Source organism: Triturus cristatus, chromosome 8, assembly GCF_964204655.1.
Source record: "Triturus cristatus chromosome 8, aTriCri1.1, whole genome shotgun sequence".
In the NCBI taxonomy this organism is placed as follows: domain Eukaryota; kingdom Metazoa; phylum Chordata; class Amphibia; order Caudata; family Salamandridae; genus Triturus; species Triturus cristatus.
The window spans coordinates 1384316844-1384338535 of NC_140591.1; positions in this window are offsets into that span (position 1 = coordinate 1384316844).

The window sequence follows — 21692 nt, forward strand, 5'->3', positions numbered from 1 at the left end:
CAATAACGGTTGAAACGTCCTTGAGTCCCAGGCTCCTTCAGCACCGAAAGTATTGGCTTCTCATTATCTGCATTCCTGGAGACTCTTGCAGCAAAGGCTCCTCCATACCTAACACCTAAAACAAAAGGTTAGTCTTATCTAACGAGGAGGATGTCCTTGCACCTGCAGCAGAAGCTTGAGAACGAGAAAACCTTCCACTTGCAGAAATCTGCTGACTACCTCTAAACAAGAGCCTTCCCAAAGAGACAATACATTTTGGGCCTACAATATTCAGCTAAAATACGAAACGAATAGGCTTTTCATTGCAATACACGAACCTTAAATTAGGCCTTCACACATTTTAAATCATGCGTTAATAAACATTACATCTACAAGCATTATTTTCATTACATTCAATATATGAATAATCATTCCTACATTTGCAATCTTCAATATTGTGCAAGTTGAAATCTAATGCATTACATTGCATATGAATTAATTCGTTAGGTACTTTGCAATAGGCAGTTACATTTAAAAGTCATTTTACTCTTTCGACTAACACGAATTACATTCCTAACATTACACTTACGTTATTTATTATTACTTTTACCCTTCTAATGATCATCTGTTAATACAATATAAAGATGTATGTGGATGCGGACTATGCGTGATTATGATGCACCCCTACAATTTTCTAAACCTCATGGTGCTCTATCAAGGCCATGAAAGCTGCAGTTAGAGGGGAACTAATAGCGATATCAGCAGCCGACAATAAGGCGGGTATAGAGAAACGGGACCAGCTGACAGCCCAAGTCAGGGAACTGGAACGCATACATAGTCACACGGGGGCACCCAGGTTTTGGTGCCAACTACGCTTGGCGCGGGCTCAACTGGCAGGGATTGACATTGACTGGGCGGAGTATGTTGCCCTCCACCTGAAGCACTCTTTTTACATTGGGGGGACAAATCTGGGAGGTTATTAGCAAACAAGTTATGGGCCATAGCCAATGGACGAGTGTTCAGTCCCTGAAATGCCAAGTGGGAGGCGATAGTGGGGGATGAGCAGATAGGAGACGAGTTCCGCAATTTTTATGCAGAGCTATACGAGAGTCTGGCGCTAGCAATGCAACACATAGAGGCTTATTTGGAAGGGACCAATACTCCAAGTTTGGATGATTCCCAGGCAACCACGTTTGATGCTCTGATCAGGATGGAGGAGGTCATCTCCGCTATCTCCTGTCTCAAGCCATTTAAATCCCCAGGCCCAGATGGATTCCCTGCTTGCTTTTACAATTCATTCTGTCAGGTCTTGGCTCCAGTCCTCACAAGACTCTTCAATTCATTTTGGGGCCCTGGCTCGGTACCCTTGAATATGCTGGCAGCAGCTATCGTAATAATCCCAAAGCCGGTGAAGGATAATCAACTCTGTGGCTCTTACCGCCCAATATCCTTGTTAAATGTGGATATAACATTTTTTACGAGCATTCTAGCAGCTCAACTGGGCCCTACGATGCCGGCCATTATTGACCGGTATCAGGCTGGTTCCATCCAAGGTGGGCAAAACAGTGACAACACGAAGAGCATCCTGCACCTTATAGATAAGGCAGACCACACAAGACTGGAATCCCTTCTCCTGACAGTCGATGCTGAGAAGGCATTCGATAGGGTTCACTGGCAATACATGGAGATGACCCTAGCCGACTTCGCAATCGGTGATCGCTTCCAGGCTTGGGTGGCGAGCTGTTATGGCTCCCTCATGGCAGTGGTCAGGGTAAACGGGGTTTCTTCTCTTCCTTTCACCATCAGGAGAGGTACGAGACAGGGCTGCCCCCATCACCCTTGTTATTTGCTTTATACATAGAGCCCCTAGCACAGCAAATTAGGGATAACCCAAAAGTTGAGGGCATCTCCTTTGGAGGCAAGAGACACACAGTCAGCATGTATGCCGATGACATCCTGGCATCCCTAAGCAACCCTACCATATCCCTTCCGGCTTTTCTCCGGGAACTGTCTGCCTTTGGGTTAGTGTTTTGAGACTCCAGGTAAATGTGGGGAAATCTCAGGTCTTGGGCTTACCAGGGACGGGGGCACACTTGTCTACATTGAAAGAGAACTGCCCGATGAAATGGGTGAAGGGGTCTGTTAGAACTGGGGGTCTCTAGTTGACAATGGCTTGCACCTTTGTCTAAATAGGGACCCTTGCTTCTAGTCAGAGTAAGGGGGCTACACTCCTAAAATAACCCCTGCTTAACCCTGTGGAAGTTTGGCATGTGCAGGAAGGCTTATCTCAGAGGCAGTGTGTAAAGCATTTGTGAACACATACAGTAATACAGTGAAAATACTACAGATGGACACAACATAGGTTCTATAAAAATAAGTATTCTTTATATAGACTTAACACAAGACCCAAACGACAAAAATCCACAATACAGTATTGAGAAAATGACTTTAAGATGGTAGAAATAACTCAGTTCACTTTAGATAAATGCGACACGTTTCCCACAAAGTACCTTTGGATGCGTCACGCCAGATAAACAGAAGGTTTGCAGGGAGACCGATGCGTTGTTTCCTTGCTTCGGGGGAGGCAATGCGTCTGTTCCTCAGTGCTTGCGCAAAGTAGGCGATGCATCTGTTCCTTACCGGAGAGGAGGTGATGCGATGATCTCAAGCTGCGGCCCCGTTGTGATGTTACAAAATGGCACCTTGATGCGATGCGACGATCCAGTGTGATGCGAGCAGATGGCGCCCTTGATGCGATGCGACGACGTGAAGACGATGCGTGCACGCCCGGTGGCTATGCGCCGACTCTTTAACTTTGAAGCTGCAACAGGCCCTGCGACATGGAATACACAACCTAGCATAGGCAGGCTTGGAAGGTTAGGCAAGAAAATACCTACTTTCTAAAAGTGGTATTTTCAAACACAAATGTTAAAACCAACTTTACTAAAAGATGTATTTTATCATTCTGAGTTCAGGCATACTAAATTCGTTTTTCTACCATGTTCCCTAGGTCAGTTAGTATTATAAGATGTTCTAATCAAAATGCCAATTCTGGCCTATGGGGACAGGTAGCCTTGCCATTGTGAAAAACGAAATTGGCTGTAATTCACTATCAGGACATGCTAAACACATCAGGGCATGTCCTACCTTTTACATACAATGCACCCTGCCCTAGGGCCTACCTTAGGGGTGTCTAACATGTAGAAAAGGGAAGGTTTAGGGACTGGTAAGTGGGTTCACTTTCCAAGTCAACATGGCAGTGCTAGACTACACACAGGGTCTGCAATGGCAGGCCTGAGACACACTTTACAAGCTGCTTCTGTGGGTGGCACAATCAGTGCTGCAAGCCCACTAGCAGAATTTCATCTACAAGCCCTGGGCACACATGGTGCACTGTACTAGGGTCTGACAAGTAAATCAAATAAGCCAATCATGGAGTCACTAATACATTACAACAATTTACAATAGGGAGCAATTGCACTGTGGCACCGAATAGCAGTGGCACCGTGCCCAAAGCATCTAACCAGCAAAAACATATTAAAAACAGAGGAGACAACAGCAACAAAAATGGAAGGGAGACTCACGCCAATGGTACCAGGTCTAACAGGGTCCATACCCTACTTGGCGATCCAGCTTGCCCAATCCGTAGCACAAACCGCTGCGATCAATTACAACACACTCCTGCAAGAAATTAAAGGGGAACTGCATAGCTGGAAGAACCACCGCCTCTCCCTCCGAGGGCAGCTCGCAGCCATTAAAATGTCTATACTTCCAAAGTTTGTATATCTCTTTCAGATGATTCCGGTATTCCCCCCAACCCACACTACATAGTGAGCTTCACAGGTTTGTGTGGCTTGGGATAAGGCCACATAAGAGGAGGAACCTAAGCTTTATATGAGGCCAGATGAGGGGGGGTTTGGGTATTCCAGATTTGAAGAAGTATTTTCAGGCGGCCCAGATGAGGTACCTAGTAGAATGGAATAGAGAAGAGTCTGAGAAACATTGGGTATTTCAAGATAGGGCACTCGCATGGCTCCCCCTCTGGAAGATGCCCTTTCTCAAAAGAGCAGACATACCAAGGAGCCTTTTGGGCTCTCCCATCATTAAGACGGCTCTGGTCATCTGGGACACCATGGCAATTAGAAGGGGCTCACCACGTTCCTATCCCCTATGACACCGCCGTTTGAGAATGGCAGTTTTACCCCGGGTCTTCTCTATTGCTTCTCTTTTGCGGACTGGCACCGAACACCATGCTAAGCCGCAGGCCACATGTTCGACGAGGTGGGAATCCTCTCCTTTTCGCACATGTGCCAACACTACAATCTCCCAGAGTCCGAGAGACTCCAATACCTCCTGGTGTGCCACTGATTAATGCATCCCACAAACACAACCATTGTTAGCAGACACCTCACCAAATATGAGAAATGGCTGGGCACCAAGTCTTCAGACAAGTGGCTGATCTCAGAACAGATTCCACCCTCATACAGCCTACTCCAAGTCAAGCTAGATGGGCAAAGTAACTTGGCAGGGATCTATCTTCAAAAGAGAGGGGGGAAATATATTTCAGAGCTCGACACACAGAGCAGAACATGAATAGCGTGGAGATGGCCAATAAAATAGCAACATACTGGTATTTAAACCCAGTACGCCTCAACAAGGGCAATCCTGGACGTAGCCCAGACTGTTGGCGGGGCTGCGGACAGTCAGGCATGCTTCTACACATACTATGGGAATGTCCACAGATTTCTCCATATTGGACAAATATTTTAGATTAGATAGGCATGCATTTTGACACTCAAATTCCCCGGTTCCTGGCCTACACCGTCCTGGGCTTACCAAACCTATTGACCTTGCCCCTTAAGTCTCGCAGAGGTAGGTAGATGAGGTTAGCCTTGGGAGGCGCACTCCAGAATATTCTCTCGCACTGTGGGTCTGCTGCCACCCCTACACACCTTGGATGGTTCCACAGGCTATGGTATACACTGGGGATGGAAAGGATGTCTGCCACCCTCGCAATGTCTAAGCCCTTGTTTTGTGAGATATGGCGCCCCTTTCTCAGTCTCCTGACAACAGAATTCAGAGAGTTTACCTGTCCCAAATGCTTACGAATCCTCCAGCTTCTGGAGAAGGAGCCATTGCCACGGGGGAGGGCCTGAGATCCACCCCCTTTCAACAAAAGTCCACACACCCAAAAGTTGAATACTGGAGTGGCAGGGGGGTTGAAAGGGGGTTTCGTTTTCCTTTTTAGTTGTGTTAGGTTAACTGATAAAACATACGTCAACCTCGGAGTCACTTGAGATGGAGATTTCCATACCGCATGCGAAAGCCGAATATGATAGTTTGACAATTGTACTCCATTGCCTTCGATTCATGTGATTACTAATAAAAGATTTAAACCATAAACACATCACATTTCAGATGAATACATTTTACAATTCTAACACTTCATGTTAATACAACAAAGAATTATATGCGGGTGCACTCTACACGTGTGATTATAATGCACCCCTACAATTAAATGTGGTTTCCGCTACATCAATGCATTGACGAATCTGACTGCAAAATAGTTGTGGGAATATTTACTAAGATTTTGTGCTGTGTTTGCATCATAAAAGTGACGCAAATCGACTCAAAACTTTTTTTTCTATGTACTTTCTGGAAATTCACTTGAAAATAGCGTGATGCTCTGATTTCCATTACTTAGCACAAAGAGAATGTTCCATGTGTGGTGCATTGGTGTTCGTTCCCATGCAACCATCCAAGGTTTTTTGACACACAACCCTATCTACTAAAAAAACAGTAGACATGGTTTTGCATAAAAAAATAGCGTCCTTTTGAAATAGGCACTATAAAGGAGAAATGCTTTTATTTCATCTTTCTTTTCTGTCTTTGAATGTGTGCTGTACTGTACAGCACACATGCAAAGTAGAAAACGTTTTAAAGTTACTGTAAGTATAGTATTTTGTATTGAACTGAAGTGTCCCACTCCAGTCCAAACCAATACTATACACTATGGTGCAAAGGTGTGTGCATGGCGCTCGGCAGCCTGATTGTGCGCCTATGCTATGGACAGAGGAGGGGAGTAACATTTCTCTGTAGATATGGCGTTGTTCTGTACTCTCCTTCTCACGCAATGCAGGGCAGCATTATTGGCTTTTGCGTTGCATGAGGATTTGGTAAACAGACTCCTAGGTTGCTGGTTCCTGCCTGATCTTTTCAGGAGAGTGTATTCAGAGACAAGGGACAAGTGTCTCTGTAGTTGGCCCACAATGGATTTGAACTCTGAGTCAATCTGCATGTTGCGCTTGTCCACATACCTAGACTTTAAAGGCCTAAACATCTACGTCCTGCTTCAAAATCCTTCTTCACGTGCAGATCAAAACTGCCAGTGTGTAATTGTGATTAACTAGCATGAAACACCTGATAATGCTGGATTTTACTATAAAAGTTCTCTAAGAATGCTCAATCGACTGGAGCTTTATTAGCTGCTGAGAAGTGTAAAGGGGAGAAACCATACATTCACAACTAACTAGCATGGAACAATCAAGTAAGACTCGGAAAGGATCACTGACTCCTAATTCCAATTTAGGGGTTTTATTACAAAGGCAAAAATAACTGAACATACAAGCACCTCATGACGAGTTTGAAAAAATACATAGGCACTAATACAAAGTTCATCCTACGAATTAGTCTAATACGGTGCAGCATAAAAAGAATGAGTAACTCCAAAAATACTAAACAGGCAATAACTGCCCCAACATCTATATTAGTCTTCATTAGTGGCTGCAAGAGAAATCCATTAATCTGTCCCTACACTATCACTAAGGTGGCATCCCTACTTTACATTTCTCAGGCAAGATCAAGAAAGGGTGTCAGCTCCTAAAGACTTCCTAAGAAGTACACTCAGGTTGTAAGGGTCAGTAGCCAAAGCTACAGAGTTCGCTCTAAGACCTCCTTCTTCTAGAATCGATCCCTTCCTTCAGCCCTTCTAGCTACTTCTGCCCTCTCAACCCTCGGGGCTCTGTCCCTAATACAAAATGCACAATTGATAGAACACGCCTCTGAAACACCTCCTCTGGCCAGGCACCCCTCGTAGGTAATTTTCCACTAAGACATGTACTCGGTTCAGCAACGGCTGATGTGTCCTTGGGTCTCAGGCTTCTTCAGAGAGACAGAATATCGGCTCCCAATTATCGGCATTCCTGAATACTTTGTAACAGGTCTCCTCCATACCTAACTCCTAAAAACAAAAGGCGTTAGTCTAACTTATGAGGACGGTGCCCTTGCACCTGCAACAGAAACATGAGAACAGAATAACCTTGCAAGCTCATGAATTTTGCTGACTGCCTTCAAAATGGGAGCTTTACCAGGGGAAAATGCATTTCAGGCCTACACTATTCAGCTAACATAAGAAAAAACGAACAGGCATAGCAAAACGTGAACATTCATTTAGGCCTTTACACATCAGGAATTACACTCATTAATACATGTTGCATCTGCAAGCACTACATTTCCTCACATTTCAAAGCAAAATCAAATCATCTCTATGTGTGCAGACTTTAATATGATGCACATTTAAATCTAATACATTACATTACTCGTGAGCTACCTTGTTAAGCATTTGCAATGAACATCGAAACTTACATGAATCCATCCAAATGCCATTTTACTTTTCTTGAATGGCACGATTCATTCTAACACCTCATTTACCATTGATTATTACAACACAATTTATTAACTAATATTAACACACCTAAGATTATATGCGGGTACAGACTATTCATGAATATAATGTAAGCTTACAATTTTCAGAATATCACAATGCTCTATCAGTTCCCCCCTCTAATGACTAGTGTCATCAACAAAATCACAACTCCCTTGAGAAAGAACCGACCTAAAAAGAACTCGTAGCCATTCTTCCCTGTCAGAACTTCTCTAGATTCTTGATATTCTCGTAGTGACTGTCCTGCAGTCTAGTCATCCTTACTTCTCGCTCACTAAGGGATCTTTCGACTTGGCTCGCCTTGTACCACTGATAAGCCCTGACAAACCCCCACAGGCAAACAACACAGACCACAATTATAATTATAGGCTTCTAAATGTAACCAAGGATACCTTTTCCGAAGCTCGCAAAGCAATTCCCCACTCTACCAAATCCTTTACCAACTTTCTCCCAAACACCCTCTTCAGTCAGATCCTGGATCTCATGATGGATCACAGTTATGTTACTTATATACTTCTTCATATCTTTACTATTATCCGGTATATATGTACAGCACTCTTGAACCTTCAGTATTTTACAGACTCCACCCTCTTTTGCCAATAAGACATCTAAAGCAAGACAGTTCTGCATCACCCTCATCCTTATCGACAACGTCTCTCCATCAACAAGTATCAGTGACTTAGCTATATTGGTCGATAACTTGTCCAGTACAGTCGCCAACCGTATAATGTTCATATCATTCAGAACCACTCCCAAAACTGGTATCATTGCTCCAAAAATATCTCCACTCACTCCTCCTGCACTTGCATCTCTCCTTGCTCTAGAGTGCATTCCACCTTCCAGAAGTTCTAATTCCTCCACATGGTAAATCTTGGGGAATATAACTGCCAGATAACAAGTGCCATACCAATTGGCAGGCAACCACATGTAAGCATTCTTCCAACATACATAATATACTGTTGGCACCACCTGTACCGGACCAGGCAAAAAGTTCTGTCTCTTCCCTAGTGAAAGTGTGATCACACATACTCTGTCCCACATAGACCTTATCATAATAGGTCTGGACACGTTTCACACACAGCTTCCCCTTCTGCTCTAGATCCAATGCTATAGGGCCATAGCTCCCTTTCGCTCTGTAAGTCATCTCCACCTCTGTCCAATTTAATGGACTTTCTCCAGTGTTACGTGTTTGTGTTAATTGTCTATATCTATCTTCTACCTGCTCTACAAACTTCTTCTCTACTTCTGTTAGTGAACATGTCAAATTATGTCTATGTGCATAAGCTGTATCTAACGTTGTAGTCAGTATGAAATACTTCCCAATCCTATCTTCCTGCTTGTAATAATCGTACTTGTTCATGTGCTTGTATGCTTGAACCTCTGAAAGCACCGCATCATAATTGGAAAAGAAATACTCATAATGACCTCTCCCATAAAACATGCTAAGCAACAAACGACATGAAATTCCATAAGTCAGCAGAAGATGGTGGTGTCTAATACCCTCATCCACTGATGCAGGCAACTATATACACACATAACAATCTCTCACATCCATTGCATTAACGTACTCTTTTTAAGCTTAAAATCACCTCTAGACAAATCTACATGCAACCTACGACTATTTTGATCTAGCATAGCCTTTTCAGCTGCTATGGTATCCTCTTTCTTGCTAGAAGTACTTGGTGTAGGAGTCCCTTTCAGCTCTACGACTTCTGCCTCATGTGGAACTAAAACTGACACTATAATAACTATGACTATTGAAACTATCACTCCTACTATGAATGTACCTATTATACACTTAGACCTCCAGTTTCGGATTTCCAGCCTCCATTCTCGTTGTCGGTTTAGTCTGTCAGCAAACAAACGCTTAGAGTATCTTTCTCCACCACAGGTTGCTGCTCAACCATTTCAAACACCACTCCGGAAGTGCTGGAAATTCCCTTTACAATACTTTTGTTCTTTATTTAAACAGTCCAAAAAGACTTCCTTAGCCCTCTTTCTTCTTCTACGGAAAGTCCCTACATTTCTTCTTCTTCAACTCGGGCCAAGGTTATCTTCTTTAAAACACTTATTTACAAACACAGTTCATTGGCAATCTATGATAAGTTCAGATCCAATTTCAACTAAAACATGTTGCAGAATTTCAAGACGAACCTCTACCAGCTCATGAGGTGATGGTTCAAATCCAAACGTTGGGAAAACCAATTTGTGCAGTATCAGAATTCGCACCTTGCTTGAAACTGGAGGCTTTGGAACTGTGATTGCCAATACCCCTTCAACTTCAAGTCCTGGAACTATCAGTCCCACATCGATTTTCAGTAGAGGATTCCTACTGACCAGCTTCACGAACCTCAGCCTCCCGGAACTCACTACTCCCGGCATCAGTTACGGCGTAAGTCCACTCCGGGGCAGCATGTCTCTGTCAAGGCACTCTCGTCCTTCTCGACCTTCTCAGCCCTCCTTGGGCTTTTTCTTCTTCACTCATTTCCGGTTCAGATGTCTCGGACACAGGGGCAAGATCTCTCTCAGGAGCCAATCTTAGATTCAGCCTTCTCTGTCTTAGGCCACGATTCTTCTACTTATTTAGCCCTCTTGCTTTCCTCTCAAACACTCTGCGTACCACTTCCTTCAGCTGAGTCTGACTCTATACCACTCGCAAAGTTATCTTCTTCCTCAGAGTCAATACCTGGGTTGTGTGTAGGGTAACCCTCCTCCGCATGGTCTGGTGAGCAACCAGCTTTGTCAGCAACCCTCACAGCTTGGCTTGTCCTCTTTCGAGGTTTTACCGCCACAACTGGATTTTCATTCGTGAGAGGAGCTGTTTCTTCCAAGGGTTCTGAAACTCTGCGGGTGTGGGAGGCATGTATCCAGTTCAGCAACTCCCCGCACTTCACCGCTGCGTTCGTTACCAGTATCACCTAGTAAGGGCCTCGCCACCGAGCATCCAGGCAGCTCTTCCTCACATGCTTGCGGACAAGCACCCAGTCACCAGGGCACAGGTCGTGGGAGAGATCACTTGAAGCCGGAACAGCTGCAGCTTCCACCTGCTAAAACACAGAACGGACCACAACAGCTAGTCCTTTGCAATAATCAAGAAAGTCATCAGTGATGTTTATCAAGGCTGTGGATGGTACTGCTGGCAATCACATCGCCCTCCCCATAAGGATCTCATGCGGGGAAAGACCGGTCCTCCTATCTGGGACACTGTGAACACTCATCAACACCAAATGCAATGCATCAGGCCATTTCAGAGATGTAGACGAACACACTCTTGCCATCTGTGCTTTCAAAGTTCCATTAATCTGCTCCACTATCCCAGAAGCATTTGATCGATAGCTACAATGGAGTCTCTGATCAACATTTAAAGCAGCGCATAGCAACTTCATGATCTCGCTGTGGAAATGTGTTCCTCTATCCGACTCCAACGAGGTTGGAAAACCGAACCTAGGGATCAGTTCCCTCAATAAATGCTTCGCTACTGTAAGGGTGTCACACCTTCGTGTTGGATAAGCTTCCACTCACCATGAAAAAACACACACCACCACTCGAATGTACCTCAATCCATTGCACTTAGGCATTTCAATAAATTCAAGCTGCATCCTATTGAAAGGTCCTCCTGACCTCCCAATGTGACTCAATGCAACCACAGTTTTCTTCCCAGCATTCATTTGCTGACAGGTAACACACCTATGACACACTGCTTCAGCAAACGCACAAAATCATTGATTGTACCATGTTTGTCTGAACACTCGCACCATCGCATCTCTTCCAAGATGCACAGCACCATGAATTTGCCTTGCCATTGGGCTCAATAGGTCATCTGGTAACACTGCTCGACCATCACTTGAAACCCAAATGTCAATATCCCCCTTCTCACATCCTGATCTAATCCATTCATTCCTGATCTGAAGCTTCTCCCTGCAAGCGCTTGAGTTCCTCCCAAGTGTCTGCCATGGCTAACATCATGCTGAGCTCGGTTCTCTCCTGGGTCTCTCCAGTGTAATCTCCAGTAAATATACACCTTGTTCAAAGCAAAAACGTACAATTTCTTCAGCATACTTATTTCCAAGGGAGACAAAATCCATCTCCCTCCCATGTGCAGCACACTTTACCACTGCTATTTCCCTGGGACATTGCAACGCTTCCAACAGTTGTCTCACATATTCTCCATTCCTGATGGGAGATCCAGATGATGTCAGAAAACCCCTCTGCGACCATAGCTGTCCGAAATCATGAAGCACACCGAACCCATACTGGCTGTTGGTGTAGATGGTGGTCCGGATCTGATCAGCTGCCAAACAGGCGCGAGTCAAGGCAATAATTTCGGCCACTTGTTTGGAGTATACTCCTTATAAGCAAGCAGCTTCAACCACTCCAGTAATGGTAAATACAGCAAACACTGCTCTCAAATGACCCACATTGTCTCTTAAACATGACAAAGAACATTTCATCAGGGTATGGCAGAGGTTCATCAACAATGTCAGGTCTCAGTTTGGTGCAAAGTTCAGTCAAATCAAGACAGTCATGGTCTTCACAATCTTCATCATCTGCCTTTGGTAATGGCATCAGGGTGGCAGGATTTAAAACAGAACACCTTTTCAGAGTCACATTCTCCGAGGCAAGTATAACTTACTCATAACATGTGAGTCTATTGTTTGTCAGGTGCTGTGTTTTATTCCTCATCAAAAGCTCAACAGAATGCGGAACATACACCGTTAATGGGTGACCCATGACAATGCTTTCACATCTCTCAATGCTGACACCAGTTGCAGCAACAGATTTGAGACATCCGGGCAACGCTGAAGCTACTGGATCTAAAGTAGCTGAAAAATAGGCAACTGGTCTACCGACACCTCCATGACTCCATGACAATGCGCAACCTTCTCGATCATAACAGAACAATGAAAAGGACTTGTTGCAGTCAGGCATTCCTAAAGCCGGAGCATGACACAGGCCCTCTCTCAACTCCAAGAACGCAATCAGACAGTCGTGGTCCCATGGTACAGGAACCCTCACATCCTTGTGCGTAAGCCTCTGCAAAGGCTTCGCCTTCAGTGAGAAAATGGGAATCGATTGGCGACAGTAGCCAACCATCTCCAAGAACATTCTGACTTCCTTCTGAGTGGTAGGCACAGTCATATTCATGATCGCCTCGATTCGGTCTGGTGACACCTTTCTCTTGCCTTTCTCAATTCGATGACCCAAGTACTGAACCTCACTCAAACAGTACTGCAACCTGTTGGGGGACACCTTGTGTCCATTCTCTGCCAAATGATTCAGTAAGGCAATCGTGTTGATCCTGCAAGCGTATTCCGTTTCTGACGCAATAAGGAGGTCATCGATGTATTGCACGAGAACGAAGTTCTGTGGCAATACAAGACTCTCAATGTTCTTTTTCAAGCTCTGATTAAAGATCAATGGACTCTCTGTATACCCTTGAGGGATACAACACCACGTTAACACACGATCTTCCAGCCGGAAAGCAAACAAAAATTGTCTCTCCTCCTGAAAAGCTATCAAAAAGAATGCTTGACACAAGTCAACCACAGTGAACCACTCGGCTTCACATGGAATCTGAAATAGTATCACTGATGGGTTCGGTACCACTGGACAACATGGAACCACAATCGTGTTGACCTTTCGCAGGACTTGCATGATTCTGAATTTCCCGCTTCGTTTCTGTAATCTCATGATGGGTGAGTTGCATAGACTGCCCATTATCTCCTTCAGGATTCCCTGCTGAATCATGGAATCGATTACAGGTTTAAATCCTGCGATCGTCTCAGGTGACAGATTATACTGGGGCGTTCTCGGGAACTCAACATTTGGCTTAACCTGGATCTTAACTGGCTCAACACCTTTGTTCAGTCCAATCTCTTCTCCTGGGAAATCTCACACATCCAATAAAACAGAGTCTCTTAGGTCAAGTTGAAGTTCTTCCACTGTGAGCATGGGATACATCGCTATGCACAAGTGCTGATTTGCAACCTTAAAGGTGGCATCATCATCCTTTGTCTGTACCTCCACTCCCTTGGGCGTGCAGTAGATGGTACAATTCAGCTTGCACAAAAGATCACGTCCTAGCAAACAGACTGGACTTGAGTTGCACACCACAAACTGGTGTCGATCTCGTAAAGTTCCTATTCTCACAGGAATTGGCTCGGTCAATGGGATAGTCATTTTCTTATTTGCCACTCCTACTACTTGGATTGATTGTCCCGGGAGGGGTAGGTTGGGAACAACTGCAGATCTTATAGTAGAACGGGTAGCACCAGTATCAACCAAAAAGGTGGTGGGATGACCGTCAACATCCGCCTCTACAAACGGTTCCCTCTGGTCTACCTCTAAGACTGCATCAAGAGTGCAGTCTTCCTCCCCCCTCAGTCACCGTCATTGCAACAGGTCTGAGCTGTACTCATCATAATCCTCGAAAAAGGGGCATCTGCTGATACATTCAATTTCCCTGTGGAATTCTCTGATGTTGCGGAACTTGCACCAGTGGGCACAGTGTTCCCCCTTGCATGGACCTGGGTCTCGTTACTGTATTGACGACCTCCGATACCTGCCCCGTCTCTTCCCCTTGTTGTACCTGGTTTGCTGGATTCAATCTACACTTGCGCTTCCAATGCCTGATCTTATGACAAAGGTGAAACGCGGTGGTCTTTTTCAATGTTGCCACGTCCATCCCTGTCTTGGGGTCTACCGTTTTCCCTTTCCCTTGACCCCGCACATTTTGGGTTCCTCCTTGATTGTTTCCCTGTCTTCTCCCTAGCGTCCCTCCACCTGGCTGTGTCTGGACTTCTCTGTCAGCGTTTTGCATTTGGACCAGCATCAGCTTATCCTTAAGCTTCCTGTGTTTAGAGTCCACTTTGACACTGCAGTACCTGGCGTACCACAGTATTTCGTCCACTGACTTGTTCTGCCAGCAGATATAAAATGCTGCTGAATCATGAAACTAATTTCTGATCTCAGACCCAAAAACGAACTTGGAAACAAACTGTCCCATGTCTTTGGGGTCTGATGTGTCTAGCCCACTGTACTGCTTAAAGGCTTGCATGAGCATCTCGTACTATTCATGTACGGACTCTTTCGGTTCCTGAACAGTTCGATCTATCTTAACCCAATCAATATCTTGTGGCGAGATTTTGGATTTCAGCCATATAATTACCTGTTCAAACCTTTTCATAACAATAGGTGAAGGCCCATTGGTAACAGAATCCCTGTCTGGTTCAGAAGTTGGCAAATCAACTGCAACTTTACAAGCTGCCCACAAATCACTTGGTACTATGATATCAAACAATGTGTTCAGGTCAACCCACAACACTTTCAAGATTTTAACAAAACGGTCAACCTGCTTGTACCACTTGACAGACTTCTCCCTCAGCCAAGGAAATTCGTTCGTAAATGCTGCCAAATCACCTCTACTCCAAGGCACATGCACATACCCTCTATTTTGTACCTCTCACAAAGGATAATTCTCCACTCCTATCATCCCCCTTCCTGAGGTGGTGTCTCTCCTATGCTCTTTTTGGTGCTCTTCTTTTTGGACCATCTTTCCTCCCACTTATCAAGCATGCTACATGCACGTATCCATACAATCAATTCTCGAATGTGAGTTTTTAACCCTATGACTCTCTACTCTTCCAGTTTCTGATCTTGTACTGTAATCTGTGACTTTCCTGCAACATCTTTGTTTTGGACAGATCCACCTCATATCTTCTTGCCAAGTCTGTCAGTTTCTCATGTGCTGTCCTTGCCTTGCGAGTTACATCCTTTGCTACAAACAGCAACTCGTCTGGTTCATAAAGCTCCACTCTTTCCAAAGGCAGGTTCCTGCTGATTATCTCGTCTACCTCAGCTTTTAACCTCACCACATCCAACATCTTTGCTCTTATGGCAACATTAAGGGTCCCTCTACTAGATGCACCACTCGATTCTTCATTCTCACTGCTCTGATCTCCACATCGGTTCCCTTCCGCTATATTTCCAAGGACTGGTCGGTTTCCCGAAATTCCGCGATCCCAATCTCCTTTCATCCAATCATTAGTGCCTCTCACTGGTGGTTCCCACATCCTCATATCAGATATTGAATCAGCCAAAGACCTTGGTCTCGCTGTTCTTACATCCGCCTGTCCTCTAGAGGAGTCTGCAGTGGCTGGCACTGGCGTACGTGATTCCATAGGTCTTGGAAGGTGAGTTATTCCGCTCACCATGCCATTCCCTCCAGAACCAATCCCCTTTCCTGCTACTGATTGTGCTAGACTTCCATTTCCTGCCTGATCTGGGTCATATACTGACACGATGGGGCCAATGGTAACTGGCACTGTAAGAGCATCCGGTAGCCTTGTAACGACTGTAACGCCACTAGCTTCGGTACCTGCTGGTGTCTGTGTTCCCATTCCTTCTGTTCCTGTTGAAATTCTTCCGACTACTCTCGCACTAGGTTGAGTCTGCAATTCTCCAATCCCCTCTGTTGGTATTGATTTTCCCTCTTCTGAATCTGGACTATATGGAGGCGGTCTTTCTGATAGTAACCTATCTAACAAGCTGTCATCTGTGTCACTATCATCTTCCTCACCACACTTCTTCTGGGTACCTCCTACTTTCACCATCAACGGGAATAACCTATCCCCCTCAATAGTTTCCACCCTTCATCTCTTCTCCAATGCGTCCTATCACACATCCTGAAACGCCCTGATCGACTTCTTCACCCTTTCCTGACTTCGGTCTCTTTTCCTGTCATGTGCTGCTCTCATCCATGCGTGTAGCGCCTCAAACTGTGTCGGTCTGGGTAAAGGTCGCAATGAAGACATAACTGTTTTCAATTGGTACAACACCTCCAACATGAAAGTGCCATAACGCGGAAAAGCCAATTCTCCCTCTTTTTCAGTCATTTTATGCCAATTTTCAAGCCAAATTATGGTGTGCAACCCCACATTCGAAGGCATATAATGGGCTGTGGTATCCTCAGGTGGACCTTTTTCTCCTCCCCGAGTAACCACCCTTCTATCTCCTCTACACATATCTCGTAAAACTTTAAAACATTTCACAATGAAATCAACTTTCTTTTACACACAGCGTTTTCGTTTTACTTCCTGATGTCAATCCACCAATACCAGCACGGCTACACACCAACCGACCTATCGCAGCACGGCAGGCACTCTCTAACGTCACTCTTCCTCCTCATGCAGCAGTTCCCCTCCTTTACAATTTGTCTCTCGCACACTCACGTGTCTCTCTCATACAATGAAATAACTGTTTGTCCACCAACCGACCGAACAGTCACTTCTCTGACTGTCTGTCCACCAAATGACTTGACAGTCTCACACAATTGTAGACCTCAACTCTGGCAACCGTCTGACCACGAAACGACCGGACAGCTGCCCCAGACTATCTGCCCACGAACGGCCGGACAGTCATGTACTTAATCGATAGGATCCAATCACTCAATGTCCTGCATGCAATAACCCATGACCTGCGTCGGTAACTCACGCACTCACACACACGTTTTCCTATTGCCGGTGGGTCACTCAACGTCAGAGAAAAACCATCGCAACGCATGCATCACATCGCATGCGTTTACGTCGCGTGCCGTCACAACGCACGCGACGTTACAACGCGTGTGTTCACTACGCACGAAGTTACATCGCGGATGCCATTACATCGCGGGGGCTTTTAGAACGCAGGTGTTTTAGACTTTAGGGTTAGGGCTTAGGGTTAAGAGTCGTATATGGTAGTGTTTTAGGCTTAGGGTTTAGGGCTTAGGGTTAATAGTAGTATATGGTGGTGTTTTAGGCTTTAGGGTTAGGGCTTAGTGTTAGGAGTCGTATATGGTACTGTTTTAGGCTTTAGGGTTAGGGCTTAGGGTTAATGTTAGTGTATGGAACTGTTTTGCCTTTACTGTTTATGCCTTAGAGTTGAGGGAAGTGTCAGGGCATTGTACTGTGTTTGGGGGGGCCGTTAGGGAGAATTTTGCGGTGTGATAGAATGCGTGGTCTTTGTGTGTGTTGTTAATGTCTTTTGCATGCATGTGAGGGCGGAGTGCAATGTAATGGTTTGCGTGGTGAATGCATGCGATATGACGGTGCGTGCGATGTGAGGAATGCGATGTAATGGTGTGCGCTGTGTTTGTTTGCGTTGCATCATCATACATCCGTCAACGACGTCTCATGACTCTCACAATCACTGGTCAGACAACTTCAACTCTGGGTGTCTTCTACACCACAATCTCTTATCCCGGGATATCAATAAATCAAATCTCATGGACTGCACATGTTCGGCCCAAAACCACAATCACTCAACTCTCATTCTAAAGCCGCAAGACATCACACAATCAAAACAACCCCGCAATCTAACAAACACACATCCCTGTTCATACTCACTCTACCACGAACTGCTGTTTCCGCCGCACCGTCATTCTCCGTCGATTTCCATCAAACGCCGTCGTTCTCCGCTCACAATCCACTGGATAACCATCACTTGGGCTCTATGGGGACTCAAACACTACCCTTCTCTACATCTCCCCTTACTACTGAGGTAACCATCCTCTCGCTACCAACTGATCACGCCGGATTCTACTATAAAAGTTCTCTAAGAATCCTCGGTCGACTGGATCTTTATTACCTGCTGAGAAGTGTAAATGGGAGAAACCATACATTCACAACTAACTAGCATGGACCAATCAAGTAAGACTCGGAAAGGATCACTGACTCCGATTTCCAATTTAGGGGGTTTATTACAAAGCCAAAAATGACTGAACATACAAGCACTTCATGATGAGGTTGACAAAATACATAGGCACTAATACAAAGTTCATGCTACGGATTAGTCTAATCTGGTGCAATAAGCAACTCCAAACATACTAAACAGGCAATAACTGCCCCAACATCTATATTAGTCTTTATTAGTGGTTGCAAGAGAAATCCATTAATCTGTCCCTACACTATCACTAAGGTGGTATCCCTACTTTACATTTTCCAGGCAAGATCAAGCAAAGGTGTCAGCTCGTCAAGACTGCCTAAGAAGTACACTCACATTGTAGGGGTCAGTAGCTAAAGCAACAGAGTTCGCTCTAAGACCTCCTTCTTCTAGAATCGATCCCTTCCTTCAACCCTTCTAGCTACTTCTGCCCTCTCAGCCCTCAGGGCTCTGTCCCTAATACAAAATGCCCAATTGATAGAACATGCACGTGAAACACCTCCTCTGGCCAGGCAGCCCTTGTAGGTCATTTTCCACCAAAACTTGTACTCAGTCCAGCAACGGTTGATGTGTTTTTGGGTCTCTGGCTTCTTCAGCGAGAAAGAATATCGGCTCCCAATTATCGGCATTCCTGAATACTTTGTAACAGGTCTCCTCCATACCTAACTCCTAAAACAAAAGGTGTTAGTCTAAGGACGGTGTCCTTGCACCTGCAACAGAAACATGAGAACAGAACAACCTGGCACGCACATGAATTTTGCTGACTGCCTTCAAAATGAGAGCTTTACCAGGGGAAAATGCATTTCAGCCTACACAATTCAGCTAACATAAGAATAAACGAACAGGCATTTCATAGCAAAACGTGAACATTCATTTAGGCCTTTACACATCAGGAATTACACGCATTAAAAAATGTTCCATCTGCAAGCACTACATTTCATCCCATTTCAAAGCAAAATCAAATCATGTCTACGTGTGCAGATTTTAATATGATGCACATTTAAATCTAAAACATTACATTACTTGTGAGCTACCTTGTTAAGCATTTGCAATGAACATCGAAAATTACATGAATCCATCTAAATGCCATTTTACTTTTCTTGAATGGCACGATTCATTCTAACACCTCATTTACCATTGATTATTACAACACAATTTACTAACTAATATTAACACACATAAGATTACATGCGGGTATGGACTATTCATGAATATATGTACCCCTACAATGTTCAGAATATCACAACGCTCTATCACACCCTCAAAATGGTTATACCAGTGAGCTATGCGAAACAGGACCAGCTACGATTGTGAAAATCCAATAATGGATGAACATTGCTGGTCTCATAGGACTGATGTGTCAGGAGGCCTCCGAGGCAGGAACCATTCAGGAAGTGACATAGAAAGTAGAAGACCTCTTACAAGAAGTGACCAGAACATGCCCTGCCACGCCTGATCCCTTTCATGAGGTCACACTGTCCAAGGATAAACACATGTGGTAGCACCCAGCAGTTCTAGAAGACACTGGTGAACCATTTCACACCTTCTGTAATCCAAGATGGCTGACTCCTATGATATTTCAGCGCATCCTAGCAGAACAATCTCAGTGGAGGTCAGCCGTCACTCTGTCGGGGTCCATTGTGCTACCGCCATGCTCATCCACGCACTGGTCGCGTCTGATCTTTTCTCGCCGCAATATGTGCTATGTTTAAGGCGGTGCACCAATTTACCAGCGCTCTGCATTGGAGGCCCCCGCTCTGTTATAATTGTAACTTCGACTACTACAATCTACAACTGCACAGTGACTCATCTATGATCTGTGCTGGCAAACGCAACCGATTACAACCGAGTGCAGACTGATCACAAGATGGTGACTAGCACATGTGGTGTTCAGTTCTTACCTGTGAGGTAGTCCCTCACAGCTCTTGCTCTATCATGCCGCTCGAGGACCGTTACCTGGCTGTTGGACCTTGGGGCTAATCTACCACACCGGACGCCGCATTTTGGAGGACACAACGCTTCCTGAACCCACTTGCCACAGGGGAGAGTCTGCCATTGCCACCCACGCACTCGGGACTGTGAGGACCAGGGAGCTGTGCGCGCTGCACATCGGCTGCACCTGGCCCTCTTCCCGACTCCTCCCCCGCAGAGCTTATTACGACTCGCGGCCCCTGCTTCGCGGGTGCCGCTCGAGGACCGTTACCTGGCTGTTGGACCTTGGGGCTAATCTACCACACCGGACGCCGCATTTTGGAGGACACAACGCTGCCTGAACCCACTTGCCACAGGGGAGAGTCTGCCATTGCCACCCACGCACTCGGGACTGCGAGGACCAGGGAGCTGTGCGCGCTGCACATCGGCTGCACCTGGCCCTCTTCCCGACTCCTCCTCTATCTCCGCCCCCTTCTTCTATATTATCACAATACTGCTCTCGCGCGTCAGCGGGACACGTGCGGGACGAGAGCCGGGGCGAAGACCGGGCAAAGAGCGGGCCGTTTGAGGCCGTTCGAGGTCGACAGAGGTCGGGTCTGGGCAGCCCTCTAACTCCATCCTCGTTACATCCAGATGATCATGGCTGCAAGGGAAACCAGGAGCACCGTTGCCAGGTCTGGAGCACAAACTTTTTCCACCTTGGGGACTATGGATAATTTCATCATAAGGGCTAATTCCGTACTTGATAAGGAAATAATCACGCTAGAGAGGAGATTGTCACAGGGACTGGCTCTATCAAAACGTTCCTCCCTTGGGGCTATCGCTAGGGTTTTATCACCCATACAGCAGGGCCTACCGGAGAATACCAGTAATTTGAGTTTAACACCACCTCTAGTAAGGTCACCTGATGGAGCCCAACCCTCACCTTCATCTAATCTCAATAGCACTGATATTCAAGTAGATTCCCAAAGCCTGCTCCTTGTGTCTCCTAACCAACCCCCTCAGGGCTCCGACACTAGGACTAAGTCCCCGGAGGCTAACCAAGGCAAAGGCGTAACTACGAAAAGGAAACAGTTCACTCAGGGTCCAGGGGGGAAAAAATCGAAAATATCAAAATATGACAACCCTCTACCCCCACGAAATAAGAGTAAGAAACGAGGGAGGACCCCCCAGGTATCCAACACTAACACAAGGGTAGAAGTTACTTCCCCATTGCCAAGCAGTCTCCTTGCAACTACTAATACTGATGGGGAAGCGCAACCAGGAGATAGAGCATCAAGCTCCACAATCGAACACCTGATAAATTCCCTGGAAGATAGGTTAACACGGTTAGAGGCTAGGCTGAGTGGCATTGAGGAGG